This window comes from Odocoileus virginianus, chromosome 12 (assembly GCF_023699985.2).
Source record: "Odocoileus virginianus isolate 20LAN1187 ecotype Illinois chromosome 12, Ovbor_1.2, whole genome shotgun sequence".
NCBI lineage: Eukaryota > Metazoa > Chordata > Mammalia > Artiodactyla > Cervidae > Odocoileus > Odocoileus virginianus.
The window spans coordinates 4,899,921-4,919,955 of NC_069685.1; the positions used below are offsets into that span (position 1 = coordinate 4,899,921).

The 20,035-nt window shown below is 42.5% G+C and overlaps 1 protein-coding gene across 3 annotated transcripts in view; it reads left to right on the plus strand.

Moving 5' to 3' along the window:
* The first annotated feature begins 2,237 nt into the window (after positions 1 to 2,237).
* Positions 2,238 to 20,035, plus strand: part of FBXW7 (F-box and WD repeat domain containing 7) — a 218,721-nt gene continuing 200,923 nt past the window's right edge. For all 3 annotated transcript variants that reach the window (XM_070474751.1, XM_070474753.1, XM_070474752.1), the window contains exon 1: positions 2,238 to 3,365. The gene's annotated coding sequence lies outside the window, so the exon portion shown is untranslated. The remainder of the gene's footprint in view (positions 3,366 to 20,035) is intronic.

Below are 20,035 nucleotides of genomic sequence, written 5' to 3' on the forward strand. Positions count from 1 at the left end.
GATCTTTGTTATAAACAAACTGATGAACCAGGGAAGGAACTCTGTTACCTAAAACTTCAGATTTCTTTTTTTGAATTTCGAATGAACCAGTTGTTTTCTTCTCTGGAGCCATAAGAAATGAAAGCACTGAAGAGATGCAGACCAAGTTTGCAATGTATGAGCTTCCTTTTCTGCAGCCGCCAGTTCCAGCTGTTTCCTCCAGTTAGCATACTGGGTGGTGAAGTGGGTGGGTCTTGCCTAGTAAGCTAGTGCAGCTGTAAGCTGATCAGTAGTTGGCTGAGGGCTCTCCTCCCCGCTATTCTGCCCCTCAGCACCAAGGTTCTCTGGTGGAACCACTGACAAGGAAAACCAATCAGGCTGCTGAAAAGCTCCATGTGGTTGGTTTACACACTTCCCTGGAGGTGTCCTCTGCTGCGCTGCAGAGCTCTGATGTTTGCATTCTTTATAACCAAAGTTAACAAAATCTGTGGTGCTAGGCTTTACAAAATCCCCTCAATCTGTGTATTTTATTCCTTCAATTTCCATCAAAAAATTAGGAAGAGGAGCAAAACCCAAAATGATTTACACACATAGCCATGTGGGGCCATCACTTGCTGTTCAGATTCCTTGTGAGCCTTATTTGGAAGGATCTGGCAGGGACTGGTCATAAGAAGTCAAATCTAGGGTAACTTAAACATAGGAGAGTTAACCTGGCTCTTAGAACTTGGATGAACGGGAGATGGGCAAGGCTACTTTATCAGTCTCTTCTTGCTTTGGCAATATCCGTCCCCACCCCCTCCCCATCCTCCCATTACTTTTTCTGCAGCATTTTAATAAAAATGAGCCCGTGTATTTTACCCAGTTACAAGATTCCTTGATGTATTTGCATATGGTGGTGGCAGCAGTGGCAGAAACTCTGACCTCCTCAGATCTTATAGGAAAACCTGCCCCTTATCCCCCGAGGTAAGATCTGTAATAGTCCCTATCGCTGCTTCCGGAAGAGGTAAGGCGCGCCAGAGTCCAGAGACCCAACTGCGGAATCTGCTTCCTTTCGTCCCTGCTTTTATCTCCTTTTCACACTATTCATCACGACAGGTGCAAGCCAGATTTCTGAGGATTCTGAGATCGTTTTATCTTAAAATTTCCTGTCCTAGGGAACTACACTGTCAACTTCATGAGTTTTTACTTGAATTTACTTTCCAGGATGACACCTGTAGGAAAACGAGTATAAATAGTAATAATATTTATTTTAGAAAAGAAATAGGCTTTGAGTCAGACCTGAAACACAGGCCAAAATTTCTTGATTACAGTAATGGACACTGATTAACAACCAATACCAGTTCTCCAAAGCTCCAAGCCACAAACACGATGATTCCTAAAAGGGAGGCAGTACTAAATTCTCCTCCTGAAAAGTCAAAAATCCTTCCAAAATCCCTGGGAGGACGGCTCCCTTCCTTCGTCCCAACAATTCGCCTCCTTTGTCGCTAAAGACTTAGGTTGGGACTCCTCACTTCAGCCGCAGCCCCATTTCCTTGGGGTGGAGAGGGGTAAGAGCAATGTGTTACAACTCGTATCTTGACAATGCTACGCAGTTTACAAAGCGCTTGGACTTCCGTCAAACTCCTCTGAGCTCCGCGAGTGAGGGAGCCATTCATTCATTCATCAAACATTTGCTCTGCCTGACCACGCGTCACCGGGCGCTGGTGTCGCTCCACACCAGGGGAAGGGTGGGGCGCTCGCGCCCTCCAGCAGGTGCGGCGGATCAAGATGTAAGATAACTTCTCGAGCAGCTGGGCTTTCCGAAGGCCCGTATAGGGCCAAATGCCTCACCTTCGGGTGGTGCGCGCCCGAGCATGGCCGCGCGGCCTGGGCCTCCTCCTTACTCCCCAAGGAGCAGTCACCACCTGCTCTGAAGGAAACCGCTACAGAGCAAGCTCTCTCCACCGCCCTCGGGTCAGGGGTAAGCTCAGGCGGCAGCTTAGGCTCCACGCGGCTCCTCCCCTTCCTCTCTTCTGTTCTGACGCGGCCGTAGAGGCGGCGGCAGCGACACCGAGTCCGCGGCCCGAGGCGCACCCACCCGCTCGCGGAGCCCGACTTCCTCTTCCCTTGGAGCGTCATCAGAGCGCGCCAGAGCGCCTAGGGCGGGGTGGTCGGAAAGGTGAAAAAAGACTAGGGGAGTGAGCCTCGGAGCGGAGAGAAAAGGGAGGGCGGGGGGGGAGAGCGGTTGCTAGGTGACTTGCGTCATTGTTGCGCGCCGTTTTCCTCCCGCCCCTCTCTCTGGAGTGAGGCGAGAGCCCCGCACTGAGCGAGGGAGACAGCGAGCTGAGCTCCGGGCGCTACCGCTACCGCCGCCGCCGCGAGCGTGAGAGCCAGGGAGCATCTGAGAGACCCAGCGCCCGTGCACCGGCCGCCGCCAGGACCTCTGACCTGACCTGGGCCGGCGGGAGCCGCGGCCACCTCTTTTCTCCCCCCCTCACCTTCCCGGCCGGCAGCCGCGTCTGCACACGCCGGAGCCGGAGCCGGAGCCGGTGGCTGGGGGGCAGGGAGGTGGCTACCTCGGGCCGGGACTAGTCCGCTGCTCGGCGGGGAGAGGACGCTGAGGAGGGGCCGGAGCTTCTGTTGGTCCCGGGGCGCGGGGCGAGGGACCCCCAAGGTGGAGGGAGGGGGTCCCAGCCGCAGCGACACATGCGGGAGCCGGGAGCGGGGGCGGCGCCGAGCGGAGCCGGCCGGGTCCCCCACCTCGCCGCCGCCTCGGCCACCCGCCCGGGGCCGTAGCATCTCGCCGCGGAGTGCATGAGCCGGGGCTCCACGCCGGGCAGACGCCCCCCGGCCGGGGGGGCGGGGACCCCGATGTGAAGCGGCGGCCGGGGCGGCGGGGACAGCGGGACCGGCGCCGCCGTCCTTCCCTTCCCTCCCCCGCCCCTCTGCCCCCTCGGGGGGGTCTCCGTTCTCGGCCCGTCGCCGGCCCCCCGGCTCCTCGGCAGGACTCCGGGAGGAGTTCTTAGAGCCCCCTCCCCGCCCCAGCCCCGAGGGCGGCGGGGCCGGGGGGGACCGGGGGGCCGGCCGCAGCCTCCGCCCAGAAGAAACTTTGTAAGACAAAAATCCAGAGCCTCCCAAACGGGACTGTGGGGGAGAAGTGGCCCGGGACGGGCAGAAGACCCAGCCTGAAGAGACCCAGGAAGAGGAAAGGAGGAGGTAAGCGGGGCCGCCGCCGCCGCCGCCTCTGCTCCGGCCGCGCGGAAGACACCCGGTTGGCCGCCCGGCTTGGCGATCCCAGCCCCGCTTCTTGCTCAGCGACGCGCCGGAGCTGCCGCGGCTGCCGCCTCGGTCCCGAGGAGGACAGGAAGCAGCCCGGTTTCTCAGCGCCGCCGGTTCTTCTCTAAAGTGTGAGTTCCCCGGGAAAGGGAGTGGCGGGGGGGGGGGGGGGGGGGGGGGGGGGTGGGTGGGTGTGTGTGTGTGTGTGTGTATGTGTAGAAAGGGGGAGGATGCTGGGGCGTCCTCTGGAGTTGGGCCAGTATTTTCCAGGAGTGTTGGGAGTGTGTAGATGAGAGGGGTACCTTAGTCCTCGTTGCCGGGAGAGGCATCGGCAGCCCTGTGTTTTGTGACCTTTAGCGCTGGGTACGTGGGGTACACACAGGTTTCTCTTCGAGGAGTTCTGTCTTTTTTCAGAGTGAACACTTACACCTTTCTGGTCAGTAATTGGCAAAAGGAAATTGAGGAAGCCCGAGTCTATGTGCGCACAAAGGACATCTCTGTAATATCTCTTTTCCCGGCACACCGTGTGGGAAACTGCGCTGTAGCTTTTGGCCCTGGGCAACTCATTTGGGTTCCCAAGTGGGAACCTCTGACTCTGTGAACCCCTGAAAGTAAAACTTTTTTTTGGGTCAGTCTTCTTTGAGAGATTTCATTTCAGGAGCAACTGGTATAGGAGTTATTTTTTTACCTTCTCATTTCCTGGGTGTAATTCCTGTGTATCCGGAGGACACTAACAGATTGCAGTTACTCAGGAAATTCTGAGTTCTTATGAATCGCAACTGATTTGGGGGAGAGAATTTAGTACTTTAACCAGTTTATGAAAGCTACTAAATTTTTTCCTTAAGTGCTTTTTTTTTAGTAGCATATGTCCTACTTGATGACTTAAAGCTTTGCTTATTTACTTCATGTTTCTCTATAAAGTGAGAACCTTCTGATGTTTAATTCTTTGAAGAAGAATGTTCTTCCTCTTATTTTAAAAGTGAAGTCTGTAAAATCTTTTATTTGTAATTTAGGTATCCTCTCTGTGTGCCAAATTAAGGTGCAGGAAAGTAATTAACATTTCATATATTTGTACAGACCATAAGCATATGGTGGAATTCTATTTAACAGAACATAGGCATTACTAAGAATTAGGGCCCCTGCAGACAGCTGTGTGAGCTCACTCTCTCTGAAGCCACTGCTGAGAGCAGTTTAGTGGGAATAAATGTAGAAACTTTGTGGGAATGCAGTTATCTGTGCTCTTTTCATTCAGGATTTTGTTTAAAACTTTCTCAAAACACTTTTCATCCTGAATTGTTTCTCTTTTGAAGAAATGAATTCTACAAGTTTATTAGCCCCTGAACTATGTAACAGTTCTTTTGTTTCTCCCAAAACCTGTCTCAGGTTTCAAGATACATCTCAAATTTGTGTTTTGAGAATTGCTACAACAAGTTGGAGTTTGTCTTTTCCTGGTTTTGTAGATGTTGATTGTTTCTCTTTACCATCATCTTTCCTGACTTTTTGTCTGTCTTAGAATAATTTTTTCCATCCTCATCATCACTTTGCCCTCCTCTGGAACTTCTCTACGTGTTTTGTTTCTCTTTGTATGCCTTGTTCTTGTTATGCTTTTGTTAGAAGTCTTATATTCTCTTTTGAATAGATAATGACATCAAAATACTGAGCAGTGTATGTAATACTAGATGTGGAGTCAAAACAGAAGGTCTGTATGTCTGTTATTTTGTGACCTTGAGGAAGTCATGTATTCCATACTCTACAAAGATAGGAGGAAGAGGAATCTAGTTTTGCATAGGCTGTTTTTGGTGGGGAGGAAAGGAGGACAGAGCAACAAGCTAATTTGAGCGCAGATTATACTCCATCAAAGTTGTTTACAACTTTAAGACTTGCACTGTTTTGACTATACATTGGTTAAAAATCATGGTATTGTTTTATTGCATATTTGAGCAGCAAAGAAACAGCAAAGTATTTGGGGGCCCCTGCCTTAGAGATGCATTTGTGTTTGGGTGGCCGAGGCAGTGAAACACAAACTGCACAGAATCACAGGAAAGGGGGAATGGATTAGTTTTCATCTGTGACTGCTGTGTTGGCTGCTGTTGGTACCAATTTCATTAGAGAAATACTGATGTTGGACCATACAAAACTTAACTGGAGTATCTCAGTCAGGGGAAAGTGTGTTTTTTTTTTTTGGAAGAAAAGAGCAAGTGGAGATAAAGTGTTTAGAACCCTTGGAACTGGAGGGTGTGAGGGACAGATGTAATTAGGAAGTTAACTTATGGGAATATAGCGGGAATTTGTTGAGTAGACTTAGGGTCAGTTTGTGTGGATACATGTTTACAGCCTGAAGAATGAATTGAGAGAAGTGTTTTTTAGAGGGTCGTTTTAGACCATTGAGGATAAATTGTGTTTTAGGCCAAGAGGCATTGTACCTGGATTAGGATTTTGGTGTTCTGGGGAACTAAAATTTTTATACCACAGTTAACTGAAGGGCTATAACAGATGCAAGAGTGAAAAAGAGGATGCTCCCAATATGTTAGTATGGTACTGGTGGTTTCTTATGGAGAAGGAAATGGCAACCCACTCCAGTATTCTTGCCTGGAGAATCCCAGGGACAGGGGAGCCTGGTGGACTGTTGTCTGCGGGGTCACACAGAGTCGGACACGACTGAAGTGACTTAGCAGCAGCAGCAGCAGCAGCAGCAGTGGTTTCTTAAAAAGAGTAGTTAAAAAATGGGGCAATGGACTTTGTTTTGGACATCAAATTTTAGGGTTAAACTTGGATACTGATTCAGTTTCAAAACAGTAAAGTGATGAGTGATATGCTGAAAACTGGGAGTCATTATTAAGTACTATGGTTTCTCTATAGTGTTTATAGAGAGAATGAGCCAAAAAATGGGTACGTTTACTTGGGAGGAGGAGAATTTGTTAAAGTTAGCAAAGATAGAGGAAGAACAAAGAATGGATGAGACTGAAAGTGAATGAGAGTTGAAGTTGAAAACGAAGGAATGACCTTTAAACATGGCCACCAGTTCAGTCTTAGGGCATATGATTATCTTTGAAATAGCTAACAAGCTTTTTATAGGCTAATAGGTCCTTTGAGATTAAGTTCAGAAGAATATATAAAATTTCAGTGTTAAGGAACTTGTACAAGGGACAGATCTGTTTCATCAAACTCATCTTTTTAAAAGTTTGCCTTTCATTATTATCCTAAGTTTGGTCTTTAACATGACGAAGTGGGGCTAAAAATAGCTGGCAGAGAAGGCTACTTCCCCTGCTGCAGTTGGTGCGTGTCTTTGTGTCCCATACAATGGAGGGGATATCCCTGTGTTGGCACAGCATGCTGAAAATGCCTTAAAAACCTTTCTATTAAAAAACAAGCAAAAACCAATTTGGCACTTAAAAGAATTTAGACATCTTCGAAGCACTTATAGACAGTGGAAGACTGATCTTTAAGAAATTAAAAATATTTAAAATTTTTGTGGTGAAACTTGCATATAGGGTATTCTCTAACAAGAGCTTTCCAGGTGATGCAATAGTAGAGAACCCACCTGCCGATGCAGGAGATGCAGTGTGATCCCTGGGTTGGGAAGATCCCCTGAAGAAGGAAATGGCAACCCATTCCGGTATTCTTGCTTGGGAAATGCCATGGACAGAGGAGCCTGGTGGGCTACAGTCTGTGGGGCCTCGTAAGAGTTGGACACGACTGACTAGAGCACAGCATCATCAGCATCTAACAAGGATAAGGATTATGAGGTAGGAAATACATATTTCACACTTTTCTGCGTTCCTTAGTTTGAATTCACCTGCTTAGTAGCTTCTCTGGCCTCTTCCTCAGAGCAGTAATTGAAATGGCCATAGCTATTTAGACAGGGAGCTAGATCGAAGGTGGTCTAGGACTTGGAATATATGCCATGTGTGCCTTCTCTTCTCACCCTCTATTTTCCACATTTTTTCTGCAGGTGAAATCATGTTTTGATGAACTTTAAAGGGCCTTTTTGGGTTGACTTGATCTACTAGTAAAGACAGTGGGGAAGATGGGGCTCATAGTAGGGAATGATCACCTCATGTGCTCTGCCTTAGCAACTTTGGGACTCATTTGGGATGAATGAAAGAGGTGTGTGTGTTTAAACACTGGATGATCCCAAAGCCCACATGTAGTTAGCAGCTGCCCAATTCGTGTACTTGAAGGTGGTTCTTGGAGAAATCTTGTGTTTCCTCCAGCATCCCATTGTGCAGAGGAGGGGTTGGCAAACTTTTTTCTTTGTGAAGGGCCAATTAGTAAATAGTTTAGATTTTGGGAACCATATGGTCTCTGTTGCAAAGATTCAGTTCTGCTGTTGAAGTGTGAACGCAGCCACAGACAATATGTAAGTGAATGTGTGTGACTGTGTTCTAATAAAGCCGTATGCATAAAAACAAAGTGGACTGGGTTTGACTGGTAGTTTACAGATCCCTGGTATAAAACACTGCCAGGTCCACTCACGTGCAGTGTGAGCTTCCTTCCACTACGAAGCTGGGACTGGCTATTTTAGCTGGTCTCTGTTTTCTAAATGAGATGCATTTCTTGGACGCTGTCTTAAAATGATTCTGCACAGTCTTCTGTTCAAAGGTCCTTTTGCCTCCACAGCGATGAAAAACTATGGACTGAGGAGCAGAGGCAATGCCATCTGTAAAGGGATGCAGCTAAAAAGTAGGGACTGCTTGGATCTCTCTTTCAAAGATACCATAGCATATAAGATACCATATGGTGATATATTGGCTGTGTATCAGGGCCAGAAGCATCTCTGAAGTATCTTTGAAGAAACTTGTGAGTATAATTTTGAAAGGTTCTGAAAATAAGCTCTAGAGCATTTACTTTAGATGTAAAATTAGAATTGTTCATGGTTTGTTTGAATCAGGTGAAAGTACTAGTCAAACTTTAAGATCATTAAAGTTTGACCCTTCTGTTTCTTAAAGCTTTGGTGATCTTTTGCAGTGTCCACCAGTGGGTAGAATTACTGACTTCACAATTTTTGTTAATTTCAAGTTAATACTTGAAAATACTTGATCTTAACAGATCACTTACATCATTTAATTCTGTACTTTAAAAGTTTTGCTGTGTTCTTAAGGGTAAATGTAACATGGTTTAATAGATTTACCCAACAAATAAATCTCAAATGTGTTTAGAAAGGACAGTTCATTTTGTTCAATGTTACATCATAGCTAATATCAAAACTTTTGTTTCATTTGTTAATATTGGATGGTGGTATATTTTTACCCTAGTTTCATAGGACTTATTTATTTCAGGCAGGGGAAGGGATTATTCTTGGAGTAGTGACCACTTTTTAGTTTCAAACCTGCTTTTACTTTACATAATGTTTCTACTATAATTGATAACTTCAGTTCCTCTTCCTTTAAAAAAAGGAGTCTGACAATTTTACACAGCCTGACAATTTTAGTATACCTTTTAGAAAGAAGGCCACTTTAAAGTTGCTTTCTCATTCATTAGGAGAGGATTGTTTCTTTGCTCTTTTTAAAAGTCTTCCTTTTATTTCAAGTTTAAGGATTAGTGGCAGTTTAAAAGACACACGATGTCTGTCTCCTCTCTGCAAATATTCCAAATAGAAATATTGTATATTGGTGACACTTTCAGTGGACTAGGGAAAAGAGAGGTGTATATATTTTTTTTTATTACTTATAGCTGAATTGTCATTACCAACAGATGAGTAAAGTTGTTTCCAAATAATGGACTCCTGCTGTTAAACATTTCTACTTTGTGTCTTTCCCCCAACAGGTGTCAAGCCAGTCTGTTTGATGCCTTAGTGTAGTAGATTTTTGCTACTTTCTTGTGATACCTCATTGATAATGTCTCACTGATCCCTTTCACAACAGGTTTAGAGTGTTTTCTAAATCTGCTTGACATTTTCTGAACACTATGGGATATATATTTTCTAATAATTACACTTTTGCACACATGTATAGTTAGTAGTTCCTCCTAGTCTATCTTCAGAATTGTGAAATATTTGAGGGAATATCTGTGCTTGATCTGGATATTGAGTGACAGAACGTATAGCAGTTTTTCTAACATGTTCCCTTAAAAAGTTTTGAGTAACAATTGATTTCTCTAAAACTGTAAGCTAATAGAAGAAAATATGTTTGTGTTGGATTATCCTGCAATGCAGGTGGTTGAAAAGTAATGAATAAAAATGCGCAAGAGACGTTGCTGCTTGGTTTCTTGTTTTTTGCTCTCTTTTCCCATTCACCTAAGGAATAGATTGTAGCTCAGTCAGATATTGTGCAGTTTCTGTTGCTTTGCTGTTTGGCCTCTGTCCTTTTTTTCCAGCTGAAGGTTAGCTACTGGAAATCTGGTGGCTTTAGGCAGGAGGTTGCATGAGCTGTGTATATGTCTGTGTGCACACGAGTCATGCTAGATGTTCCTTCATGGCTGCTGTGGAATTTAGGAACTATTAAAAAGATAGTGGTGCAAAGTATTTTTAATATCACTTGGGCTTTCTTCTGAGAGGTTCACCATAGGACAATATACTGAACCCATCAATATATGTTAGGCCAGATGTGAAGTGTCAAAACAAATTGCTGGTTTGTTTTTGGAAGAAACTATGTATCTTAGTGAGACTTGTAGGACGGGTGCTTTTCAGGGCAGTGTAGTGGGTAGTAATAGACCTTTGCACATCTCTAGGTCTGAGGAGGACTTGCCCCACTAATGTTGTTCAGTCACTCAGTCATGTCCGACTCTTTGCAACCCCATGAACTGCAGCATGCTGGTCCTCCTTTCTTTCATCATCTCCCGGAGTTTGCTCAAACTCATGTCCCTTGAGTCGGCAATGCCATCCAACCATCTCATCCTCTCTCATCCCATTCTCCTCCCGCCTTCAATCTTTCCCAGCATCAGGGTCTTTTCCAATGAGTCAGCTCTTTGCGTCAGGTGGCCAAAGTATTAGAGCTTCAGCATCAGTCCTTCCGATGAATATTCAGGGTTGATTTCCTCTTGGATTGAGTGGCTTGATCTCCTTGCAGTCCAAGGGATTCTCAAGAGTCTTTTCCAACACCACTTATAGTGGTGGGCAATTTAGAACTGTCTAATGGTAGAAACTATTACACATACTTGGAACAAGCAACATGTTGCTAATTTGTTTCTCGTTTCTCTCATAAAATACACTGATGCTGTGGAGGCAGAAGCCCCATTAGTTAGGCAATACTTTCCTTGCCTTTGTGGCCTAGGACAAGCTACTTAGCATTTAACTATTGGCTCCATCACCTGTTGATGGGACATATCTTACACAGGGTTGTTAGGATTAAATGAGATAATGTAAAATGTATGCGAAGCTCTTCCAGTGCCTGGTATATAGATGACCCATGACTACTAACTTATTATGGTAAAGATCTTTTAAAGTATAACATAGAAGGGTAATGTCAGGCTTTGTATTGCCCAACACTTAAATTCAGCCTTGAGCTTAACAAATTATATTGAAGTAATTCTGCAGTGTTTTCAAAAGCCTCTGAAACAGTGTATGATTCATTAACATTTTTCTTTAAAAAAAATCTTAAAGAAATGGCAGAACTGCTGTGCTTATTATTTATAGAAAAGAAAGACTTACTTAAACATAACTAGAACTTGAATTTACCCCTAAAGACCTCAGTAGTGCTTAGATTAGAAAGGACTCTTTTTTGAATAATTTATTGATTATCTCTGAAAGTAACTATGGTTTAAATTGCCATTTAGTAATAGCGGTATGTAATTGTGTTAATGGCAACCCGCTCCAGTGTTCTCGCCTGGAGAATCCCATGGACAGAGAAGCCTGGTGGGCTACAGTCCACGGGGTCGCGAAGAGTCGGACACGACTGAGCGACTTCACTTCACCTTTCAGTTGTGTTGTCAAGCCATTTAACTGTCCATCTCTTAACACTTGAGAATAAAAAACTTTGAAAAAATCATGAAGTTTAATAAGTTTTATTTGTGTGAGTACATCTCAAACTAAGATGGAAGGAATTTTATTTAGGTGATTTTCTTTTACTAAATTTTAAACTTTCTCCTTTTTCTAAAATGATGAGAGGGAGGAAGGGATATTCCCTTTTCATGCTTAATATTTATTAAATGCAGGATCAGTTTTCAGAGATAACTTTTCCTTTAAGCTTGGCATATCACCGTTCTATTGGCCAGTTCAAGAAATAAATGCTTCTTGATAGTTTTTTTGTATTTGGAAAGTATTTCTATTTCGAGAACAGTTTGCCTATGTCTTCATAGTTTGTTTATTTAATAGAACTGTATGTTTAAGATAAGTATGAAAAAAATCTGAAGGCAGAAAGAAAAGATTGAGATATATTTCTTAGCACTGTTTTTCTTGCCAACTCTTGTCCTCATTCTTACGCAGAAATTAGATTGACTTATATATTAGTGGATCTCTGGTTAAGTAATTTAACAAATATTTCAGTTTTTAGACAAATTCAATCTTTTAAATATTTTTCTTTGGTGGTTGCAATTGGAGTTTTAATTCTGGAGTTATGCTTCTTTCCATTTTAGAGATTTTCAGAAAGGATTATGGTAATGAATAGGTTACTGGGTAGGTGGGAGAAGAGCACAGTCTTTCTAGTGAGTTTAATTTCTTCCTGTTTATTTATTATGTCTGCAATACCAGAGGCTATATAAATAAATACATGGGCCATCAGCTTTCTTTTGCATGATTGTGGTCTCTTCATTGACGGTGTGACTTTGGTAATATAACCTTTGGAATGCAGCTGTAATAAGTGGGGAACATTTTTTTCTACCTGAATATTACACAGGTAGGCTTGTTTTTATTAGAGAAATATGAAATTTTAACTCACTATACTAGAGATTTAGAGCAGGAAACAAATGATCCCCAAGTTCTGGTAAAGGCCTGTTAGTAGGAGAGGAGAGATGGGGTGTACAGAGGAGGAGAGAGGCACAGCGAAGGAGGGGACGGAGCAGCAGGTTGGGGAGACGGGCTCAGGAAGTTTTGAGGTCAGCCTTAGTCAGAGGTCACACCCTGTTATTTCTTTGGGTTGTGGACCTGGGGTGTTACCACTTGTTATCTACCACCCTTTGAAATGTTGATTACATGATTGACTCTAGTTCCTAGCTTTTCAACATCTGGATTCTTTAAGCCATTGAAGTTTTAATCTATGTGGGATAATCTGTGTATTCTAGGGTGGGAAAATTTCCATAGTACCTGCTAGAGGAGGGGGCAGACAAACAGTTTTTTAGTATGTTGGAGTTTCTTTTTTGTCTTATTTCATTGTTTTTCCTCATGGGCCACGTTCCCCTCGTTGGCCCATTTCCCTAGCTTTGCCCAAGAAGGGTGTTTGTAATTCTGTATGTGTGACAGAGTAGGTGACAGCTAGGCCTTGGAGTTAACAGACCCAGCGTCCAGCTGTGCTGCTTTGTGACCTTGGGCAAGTTATTTACTCAGTATGTGAACCTGTAAAACTGAGGTGATGATAGTAGTGCCTCTCTCTTAGAGGTTGAGACGGTTGAGATAATGGATCCCAGTGTCTGGCTCAGAGTTCGTGCTCAATAAATGGTGATTGTTGCAAGAGTAGTAAATATTACACTATTGTTATTTTTGTGTTGCTGAGGCCTTTGTGACCTTTGTTTTTGAATACGTCACTACTTTGAATACTGCTTTTACTCAGCAGCGATGTTCACTGAACACTTACCGTGCCAGGCATTGATCTAAGTGAACAGAACATTGCCTACCCTCTTGAGACTTACATTCTGGTTGAAGGGTACAGAATACATGAAAGCAAAGCAGATGACCTGTGTCTCATCCTGTGAAACTTGGCGTTTGACCTCCTCTGTCTGAGTCTCCACTGACCAGCCCTGCGAGTCCGCCTGCGGGTCTTTGGCGTTTGCTTCTGTTGCTGTGCTTGAGAGGGTTTGTGGCAGGAGCGCCCTGACGGCACGTCACTAGTCTCACTGCTCTCAGGCTGCCGCGCGGTCTTCGTTTTAAGGCAGGCTTTTTACTCATTTTTTCCTTGGCTTGCTGCTTACATTGGCTGTCACACAGCCTTCCTTTCAGGCCCTGCACTTCTGCTCCACATTATTTACAGAAGTGTTACTCCTCCCCAGCTTATCATACTTTGCTCATCCATTTCATTTCAAAGGGGGGATACTGGAAACCTCTTTTAAGAAGTATTCTCTGACTATCTAGTGATACAGGCTTTCCTCCTGAAAGTTGCTCAGTTGTGTCCGACTCTTTGCGACCCCATGGACAGTCCATGGAATTCCCCAGGCCAGAATACTGAAGTGGGTAAGCCTTTCCCTTCTGCAGGGGATCTTCCCAACCCAGGGATTGAACCCAGGTCTTGAGCACGGCAGGCAGATTCTTTACTAGCTGAGCCACAAGGGAAGCCACAAAGGAGCTTTCCTCCTGCTCTTTTTTAATTTCTCATGTTTTGTGTGTTAACGGAGGTATTTTACTTGGTATTCTTTGTCTTAAAATACTTTTCTTATATCTTCAATTAAATTGTAAGCCTTTTTAGGTCAGGGACCACTTTTCTTTTCTGAACCTTGGCTTCCTCACTTGAAAATAAGATGATACCTACCTCACAGGATGTTGTGAGATTTCAGAGAGATAATGTGTTGAAAAGGTCCTGAGCCAAATCCTTAATAAATGTAGTTTTGTTTTCTTTGAACCACTCCAGTTCCTAAAGTTGGTACTGGGTATACATACAGTCAGTGCTTAAAAAATACTTGTTAATTTGTCCTGAGTTGAGTTAGGTCTTTTTATTTAACTTACACTTGTGTGGATTGTGTTGTAATATGTGAACCGTGAACTTGTAGATGTTCAAGCTGGTTTTAGAAAAGGCAGAGGAACCAGAGATCAAATTGCCAAAATTCACTGGATCATCGAAAAAGCAAGAGAGTTCCAGAAAAACATCTATTTCTGCTTTATTGACTATGCCAAAGCCTTTGACTGTGTGGATCACAATAAACTGTGGAAAATTCTGAAGGAGATGGGAATACCAGACCACCTGACCCACCTCTTGAGAAATCTGTATGCAGGTCAGGAAGCAACAGTTAGAACTGGACATGGAACAACAGACTGGTTCCAAATAGGAAAAGGAGTACATCAAGGCTGTATATTGACACCCTGCTTATTTAACTTATATGCAGAGTACATCATGAGAAATGCTGGGCTGGATGAAGCACAAAGTGGAATCAAGATTGCTGGGAGAAATATCAATAACCTCAGATATGCAGATGATACCACCCTTATTGCAGAAAGTGAAGAGGAACTAAAAAGCCTCTTGATGAAAGTGAAAGAGGAGAGTGAAAAAGTTGGCTTAAAGCTCAACATTGGGAAAACTAAGATCATGGCATCTGGTCCCATCACTTCATGGGAAATGGATGGGGAGACAGTGGAAAGAGTGTCAGACTTTTATTTTTGGGGGCTCCAAAATCACTGCAGATGGTGATTGCAGCCATGAAATTAAAAGACGCTTACTCCTTGGAAGGAAAGTTATGACCAACCTAGATAGCAAATTAAAAAGCAGAGAAATTACTTCATCAACAAAGGTCCATCTAGTCAAGGCTATGGTTTTTCCAGTGGTCATGTATGAATGTGAGAGTTGGACTGTGAAGAAAGCTGAGCACTGAAAAATTGAAGCTTTTGAACTGTGGTGTTGGAGAAGACTCCTGAGAGTCCCTTGGACTGCAAGGAGATCCAACCAGTCCATCCTGAAGGAGATCAGTCCTGGGTGTTCATTGGAAGGACTGATGCTGAAGCTGAAACTCCAATACTTTGGCCACCTCATGCGAATAGTTGACTCATGGGAAAAGACCCTGATGCTGGGAGGGATTGGGGGCAGGAGGCAGAAGGGAATGACAGAGGATGAGATAGCTGGATGGCATTACCGACTGGATGGACATGAGTTTGAGTAAACTCCGGGAGTTGGTGATGGACAGGGAGGCTTGGCGTGCTGCGATTCATGGGATCGCAAAGAGTCAGACACGACTGAGCGACTGGACTGAACTGAACTGAACTGTGTGGATTATTACAGTTTTTACTTCCAGATAATATTCAAAATATTTTCAAGTATCAGATGAAAAAGGCTGAAACATGAATAAGAGACAACAGAACAGTGCTTATAGTAGGGGCTGAAGCTCTACTGTGGGGTTCTGTGCAGGCTGGTTGTGTGATTTTTGGCAAGTTTTTTAACCCTTGGCTTCAGTTTCTTTATTTGTAAGATGGGGAAATTAAAAACTACCTCTGATACTGATATGTGTAGTTGATACTATGTTGTTAGGTTAAATGAGATAATCAATGAGAAGCATAGAATACTGTCTAGTACATAGTGGTACCCTCAGGGAACATTTCAGAGAAGGCAATGGCACCCCACTCCAGTACTCTTGCCTGGAAAGTCCCATGGACGGAGGAGCCTGGTAGGCTGCAGTCCATGGGGTCGCGAAGAGTCGGACATGACTGAGCGACTTCACTTTCACTTTGCACTTTTATGTGTTGGAGAAGGAAATGGCAACCCACTCCAGTGTTCTTGCCTGGAGAATCCCAGGGATGGGGTCGCACAGAGTCGAACACGACTGAAGTGACTTAGCAGTTAGCAGGGAACTTTCGGCAGTATCCAGAGATGTGTTTGATGATCACAAGTCACGGGTGAGTGTGTGTGAGGGTACTACTAGTATTTAGTGGGTAGAGGCCAGGTGTAATCATTGTGCAGGACAGCACCCTGCAACAAAGGATTACCTGGTCCAAAAGGTCAGTGGTGCCAAGGTTGGGAAGTCTTGCTTTATCATTAAGCAGTTTCTCATTGGTTATTATCTTTGTAGTAAAAGGTACTTTGCTAGTTAGATTCTGTATAAATACTGACTTCCTTTACTTATAACTAAAAACTGATATTGTGTGCAGTGTGTATATTTATGCATTTTTTTGGTGAGTGTTTGTGTACACGTGTATATACTTTTTTGTATGTTTCTATGTCTTGCTATTTTCTCTGCCTGGAGTATTATTTTCCTTTCATCTGTGAAATACTTATCTAAGACTTAACTACCATCTCCTCTAGGGAACCTGTCCTGGTTAGTGTGATCAGATGTTTTTTCTTCTGGTTACCCATGGTATCTATGTGGCTTTTATAGCACTTAACATAGTTATTTCTATTTTTCTCTTTTACTGGTTGGTCAATTCTTTGAGGACAAGGGTTCTTTCTTCCTCATTTTTCAATAAGTATCTCCTTCCCCTAAATGCCTAACATTGGCTGCCACGTGTGTTCTCAGTCACTCAGTTGTGTCTGACTTGGCAACCCCATGGACTGCAGCACTCCAGCCCTCCCTGTCCTTCACTATCTCCTGGAGTTTGCTCAAACTCATGTCCATTGAGTTGGTGATGCCATCCAACAATCTCATCCTCTGTCATCCCCTTCTCCTCCTGCCTTCAATCTTTCCTAGCATCAGTATCTTTTCTGATGAGTCAGCTCTGGCCAAAGTATTGGAGCTTCAGCCTCAGCATCAGTCCTTCCAATGAATATCCAGGACTGATCTCCTTTAGGATGGACTGGTTGTATCTCCTTGCAGTCCAAGGGACTCTCAAGAGTCTTATCCAACACCACAGTTCAAAAGCATCAGTTCTTCGGTCCTTGTTCTTCTTTATGGTATAGCTCTCACATCCATCTGGGATTCCCTGGTGGCTCAAATGGTAAAGAATCTGTCTGCAATGCAGGAGACCTGTGTTCAGTTCCTGGTTTGGGCAGATCCCCTGGAGAAGGAAATGGCAACCCATTCAAGTATTCTTGCCTGGAGAATTCCATGAACAGGGGAGCCCGGCAGGATATAGTCCATGGGATCGCAAAGAGTCAGACATGACTGAGCAACTAACTTTCTCACAACCATACATGACTACTGAAAAAAACCATAGCTTTGACTGCACGGACCTTTGTCAGCAAAGTACTATCTCTGCTTTTTAATATGCTGTCTAAGTTTGTCGTAACTTTTCTTCCAAGGAGCAAACGTCTTTTAATTTCATGGCTGCAGTCACCATCTGCAGTGATTTTTGAGCCCAAGAAAACAACCTGTCAGTTTCCATTGTTTTCCCCTCTATTTGCCATGAAGTGATGGGACTGGGTTCCATGATCTTCATTTTTTGAATGCTGAGTTTTAAGCCAGCTTTTTCACTCTCTTTCACCTTCATCAAGAGGCTCTTTAGTACCTCTTCACTTTCTGCCATAAGGGTGGTGTCATCTGCATTTCTAGGTTGTTGATATTCCTCCCAGCAATCTTGATCCCAGCTTGTGCTTCATCCAGCCCAGCATTTTGCATGATGTACTCCGCATATAAGTTAAATAAGCAGGGTGACAATATACATCCTTGAGGTACACCTTTCCCAATATGGAACCAGTTTGTTGTTCCATGTCGGGTTGTAATTGTTGCTTCTTGACCTGCATTCAGGTTTCATGGGAGACAGGTATGGTAGTCTGGTATTCCCATCTCTTTAAGAATTTTCTACAGCTTGTTGTGATCCATAGTCAAAGGCTTTAGCATAGTCAATGAAGCAGAAGTAGATGTTTTTCTGGAATTCTCTTTTTCTATGATCCAGTGGATATTGGCAATTTATACAGCCTAGTAGGTGTATATTAAGTTAAGAAATGAATGGGAGAGAGAAAAATAAACTGGAAAGATTTTTTAATAGGCTCTGCATGAAAAGAGTATTATTTTGTCATCTTTGTTTTTTTATTCTATTTAAGTTTAGTTGGCTTACAATGTTGTGTTAATTTCTGCTGTGCAGCAAAGTAATTCAGTTATGCATGTGTGTATATATTTTTTCATATTCTTTTCCATTATGGTTTATCAAAGGATATTGAATATATTTCCCTGTGCTGTACAGTAGGACCTTATTATTTTTCTGTTCTGTATATAATAGTTTACATCTACCAACACCAAGCTTTCAGTCCATCCCCACTACCCCCCCCCCCCCCGCCCCAACAAGTCTGATATCTATGAGTCTGTTTCTCTTTTGTAGATAAGTTCATTTATGTCATGTTTTAGATTCCATATATAAGTGATAGCATGTGGTATTTGTCTTTCTGTTGACAGTCATTGTTTTGATTATCGTTGTTCCATTTACTGAAGGTGTGCTATATGTCAGGCACTGTACTAAGGATTTTTACTGCTATTTAAATTTATTCCTCACAACAGTCCCTACGCATGGGTAGTAATAAGCCAGTTTCATGGCAGAAGAAACAGCTTCACAAAATTTTCTAAGAACATATAGCTAGCAATTTGAACTTGCAGACCTGGGTTTCAAATCCAGATCCATCAACTCTGTGGTCTCTGCTTTTAATTACTGTGCTGCTGCCTTCTGAGTTTCAGTGGAGGAGTAACTGGTAGTACTGAGGTAGGAGGTGAAAATAATGGAATTTCATCCTGTACAGATGTTAGAAGGAAGAAGCCTAATAGACTCATGGAGAAGCAGTTCCCAGGTTTATGTTCCTTATACAAAATAATTACAAAATTTAAACCTATGATTTAAGCAGCTTGCCTTAACCTACATCTTTTATTAAGTTTAATTTTGCTCTTGGTATCACCATCAGGACAGATGTCTTAGATACATCTTTAGCAGTAGAAGAAATCAATATAGGTAAAATCTATAAAGATAATGGAGTAAGTAAAGTGATTTTTAGTTTTTTCTATGTGTAAAATGTGTTTTGTAGTTAAGAGTTAAATCTTTTGAAAGAGATTCTTGTTTAGGGGATGAGCCCCAAAATTATGTTGTTTAGGACTTGAAAAACTTATGATTTAGTATGCTTGGAAGGTATAGCAGGTAATTTGAGAATCAACACTTCTAATCTCTAACATATAAATTATTTAAGTTGATAGATATCTAGTTTATTTTTATGTGATTTCTTAAAGTTTTCATTTCCTGAGATAGTGTTTGTTATTAAAAAAAAAATTCCTTTTTCCTTCCTTCTCATACTATGTACAGGACTATTCCTTACCCAGTTAGTTTATTTAGAGGTATTTTACATTTAATCAGTATAGTGAGAACACAGTCTTGACATCTGTGTGCTACTTTTATTCATTACAGGTGTTAAATACTTTTAAATTTTATTTTTTTACCTTAAAAAGACCTAAACCTGGATATTGGTCTTAAAAATGTTCACTAAAAGAATTTCTCTTTTCTCTTGACTGTGTTTTAAATACTGTATTTGTACCTATAGTTACGTATATTTGAACTTTGCTCCTTTCAGGATTATATAATTCATTGCTTTGTAAAATTTTATCAAAAATTATGTGTAAACACTTAAGAGCAGTGTACTGAATTATGTTCCATTAAAAATTAAAAATGCCTGAATGTAATTGAGTTCTGGTAAATAAGAATTTAGGGTTGAGAGGGAAGGGGATATATGTATGCATGTGGCTAATTCGTGTTGATCTATAGTGGAAACCATCACAATACTTAAAGTAATAATGCTCTAATTAAAAATAAAAAAAATTTAGGGTTGGAATATAGGGAATCAGATAATCATGTCAAGATTTTAGGATTCAAGATCTTAGTTAGGCTCATAAGTACCTTCACATTATCTACCACAGATTGACTTTCTTTCTGTTTTTCAGACAAACAGGTTTTATTTTCACTTTGCAAGCTTGCTTAATTATAAAAAATGTTGTTTTGTAAAAAGTTTATACAAACTTTTTAAATAACCCTGCAACCATGCATAGTAGATAGTCAAGTGCAATAACTTTGAACTACATCAACTGTAAATCACATAGTTTCTTTGTAATTCATGGGCTTGGTCATAGGTGCACTTGTCTCCAGGCGTAAAGGTTGGGTTTCAGCATTTTA